Source organism: Nematolebias whitei, chromosome 4, assembly GCF_014905685.2.
Source record: "Nematolebias whitei isolate Nwh7 chromosome 4, NemWhi1, whole genome shotgun sequence".
NCBI classification, from domain to species: domain Eukaryota; kingdom Metazoa; phylum Chordata; class Actinopteri; order Cyprinodontiformes; family Rivulidae; genus Nematolebias; species Nematolebias whitei.
The window spans coordinates 34,281,364-34,284,816 of NC_056501.1; positions in this window are offsets into that span (position 1 = coordinate 34,281,364).

Genomic DNA, 3,453 nt, shown 5'->3' on the forward strand with positions numbered 1-3,453 from the left:
ATAGATAGATAGATAGATAGATAGATAGATAGATAGATAGATAGATATGTGTGTGTATATGTACTGTACAGTGTGCTCTCAGGACATTGTTACATGCAGTGCAGTGTTCCCTCAGTGCAGACTGAACTTGGCAAAAGGGCCTTCTCCTACTCTGCTCCTGTTTCCTGGAATATCTTGCAAAAAAGATCTGACGCTCTTGACCTTGACCTCTCTAAAAAGTTAAATCTGGTGCTCTGGACATTCAAGAAAAACAAAACAAAGCAAAACAACAAAAAAATGTAGAAACGTTTTGTCTTTCATCTGAGAGACTTCCTCAGTCTGAGGTGCTGTATTCAGCTCAGTCTTATAAATAACACCTTCTCAGAGTGGATCAACCAGTTTGCTACTGACAACCAAAACCAGCTGCTCACGTGATCAAGAAGGACCATCAGCCTAACAATGGATCATTAGCACACTGATAGCTGTTTACTATTCACAGGGGGTTGAGTGATACTAGCAATGACAGCATTGTAGGAGGGGGACAGTTGAACACGTAGGCCCCCACCCCCGTTTAATGATGGACGGTTTCTTTTCACAAAGATGGCCTCCTTTACTCCTCTCTCAAACCATCGTTCCTCTCTGTCCAGGATGTGAACATCTTCATCCCTGAAAGAGTGACCGCTGGCCTGGAGATGAGTGTAGACCAGGTGTGCCCAACCAGTCGCTCGCGGGCGAGCTGGTTCCCAGTCGCCCGCGAAGCGAAGCCTTGACTTGTATTCTCACAGACATAGTCTCGCGAGTTTTGTGTGCGGTGATACAGTGCTCTCACGAGACTTTAGGCTCAGTAGTTAATGTCGGTGCGCAGAAAACATGGATGGAAAACTAGCGAACAAGCAAACGAAAACTTATTATTTTCACACAGAGTGGGAGGAGGAGTATTTTTTTGTTTATTCTAATTCGAAGTCCATTTGCCTCATCTGTAATTCGAGCGTTGCCTTACCCAAAAAGTGTAACTTGGAGCGGCATTTCAAGACGATGCACAAACGGTTTGAGACAGATTTCCCTCTTAAAAGTTCTTTACGGACTCAGAAAGTGCGGGAGCTAAAAAACAAGCTTGCAGCCCAGCAGTCAGTCTTCACTCGCCCCAGCACAAAAGGTAAAGCTGCTACGATAGCTTCGTACCGTGTTAGCCGCATCCTGGCTCAACATAAGAAGTCTTTCAGCGATGGACAAGTTATGAAAGAAGCGTTTATTGAGGCTGCAGATGCGCTTTTTCATGATTTTAAAAATAAAAGTGAGATCGTAGCTGCTATTAAAGACGTGCAGTTGTCCAGACAAACAGTGACACGGCGATGTGAGGGAATGTCTGTGGATGTGGAGGAGCAGCTAAAAAAGGACGTGGAAGAATGCGAGTGTTTCTCTCTTCAGTTTGATGAGTCGACAGACATGGTGGATGTAGCCCAGCTGTGTGTTTTTATCAGAATGGCCTTTGCAGACATGAGTGCAAAAGAGGAGCTGCTCACCATCTTGCCTTTGAAGGGACACACAAGAGGAGAAGATATTTTTAATGTGTTTATGGAGTTTGTTAATAAAAGCAACTTGCCCCTCTTTAAACTAATTTCTATAACAACTGATGGCGCTCCAGCAATGACTGGTCACACCAGTGGATTTGTTGCACTCTGCAAGCAGAATGATGCTTTCCCAGACATTTTGCACTATCACTGCATCATCCACCAACAGGCCCTGTGTGGGAAGATTTTAAACATGAAGGACGTGATGGATGTTGCCATGAAAACTGTGTGCTCTATAAGGGCCAGGAGTCTGCAGAGGAGGTTGTTCCGGGCTCACTTGGAGGAGGCAGGAGCAGACCACACAGACCTGCTGCTGCACATGGACGTCAGGTGGCTAAGCAGAGGTAAATTTCTGGACAGATTCAGTGAGCTGTTGCCTGAGATCAGGGATTTTCTGAAGCTGTCAGATCATGGTGAACATTCAAAACTAGAGGACACCCAGTGGCTTTTGGATTTAGCCTTCCTCACAGATCTCACCAGCCTGCTCAATGAACTGAATTTGGAGCTTCAGGGAAAGGACAAAAACATAATCCACATGATCAGTTCTGTGAGCACCTTCAAAAGCAGGCTGCAACTGCTCACAAGTCGGCTGCAACGCAGGGACCTGCGAAACTTCCCACACATGGAGGCAGAGCTACAGCGCCAAGGGAAAGAAGTCCCACAACTGGACAGTGCACACTATTCTAAGCAGGTTCAGAGCATCTCAGCAGAATTTGAGAGACGATTTACTGACTTTTCCTCCATCGAGCCTGTTACCAGCTACATGTGTTATCCTTTTGGAAATGTTGATGTGGATGACATTGTGTCCAAATTGGTGTCCGTGTTTCAGCTGGACAGCTCTGGTGTTGAAAATGAGGTGTTGAGTCTGCAAAATGACATTGGGATCAAATCCAGAGCATCACCTGGTGTGGATGGAGAGTTCTGGAGTCTGCTGTCAGAAGAAAAGTATCCTAACATCCGAAGATGTGCTTTGAACTTAACAGCACTTTTTGGATCTACCTACCTGTGTGAGTCTGCTTTTTCACACATGAAGATCATCAAGTCCAAAAACAGATCCACAATGAATGATGATCATCTGGAGACCTGCCTGCGCCTCGCAACCACCTCATACTGCCCATCTTATGAGACCCTGGCCTCCTCCTCTCAGTGTCAGAAGTCCCACTAAGGTAGAGACACATTTATTTTATACAGCTTGCATAAAAAGTTGTCCCCTATAGACACATCACGTTCTGTTTTATTTACTTTAAAGAAGTGAGGAGTAGGGATTGATGAAAAATTATGTTTGTTGATAATGAGACTGGACGAGTAGCTCTCGGCAAATTGCCGACTTCAAAAGTAGCTCTTGGTTCAAAAAAGGTTGGGCACCCCTGGTGTAGACCACAGAGTCCTGGCCTGATGATGTTGATCTTCTGTGCTGGGCCATCCTTTTGGCCAGTGGCTGTTTAGTTTCCCCGATGTAAGACTGATCACAGCCCTCCTGACACTGAACAGCATACACAACATTACTCTGTTTGTGCCGGGGGACTGGATCTTTGGGATGAACCAGTCTTTGCCGTAATGTATTTTGGGGTTTAAAAGCCACTGGGACATTGTGTTTAGAAAATAAATGTCTCAGTTTCTCTGATACTCCTGCAACATATGTTATGACCACTGGTCTGGGTTTGGGTTCCTCCTTTTCACCTGTTGGCTGACTGGAGTCCTGTTTGGGTTTCTTCTCTGCTTTCAGGAAGGCCCAGTTAGGATATCCACATTGCTCTAGAGCCTGTCTTGTGTGGGATTTCTCATTCTGCCTGGCTCCTGAGCTAGTGGGGATGCTGTCTGCTCTGTGATACAGAGTCCTGATGACTCCTAACTTGTGCTCCAAAGGGTGATGGGAGTCAAACTGCAAATACTGGTCTGTGTG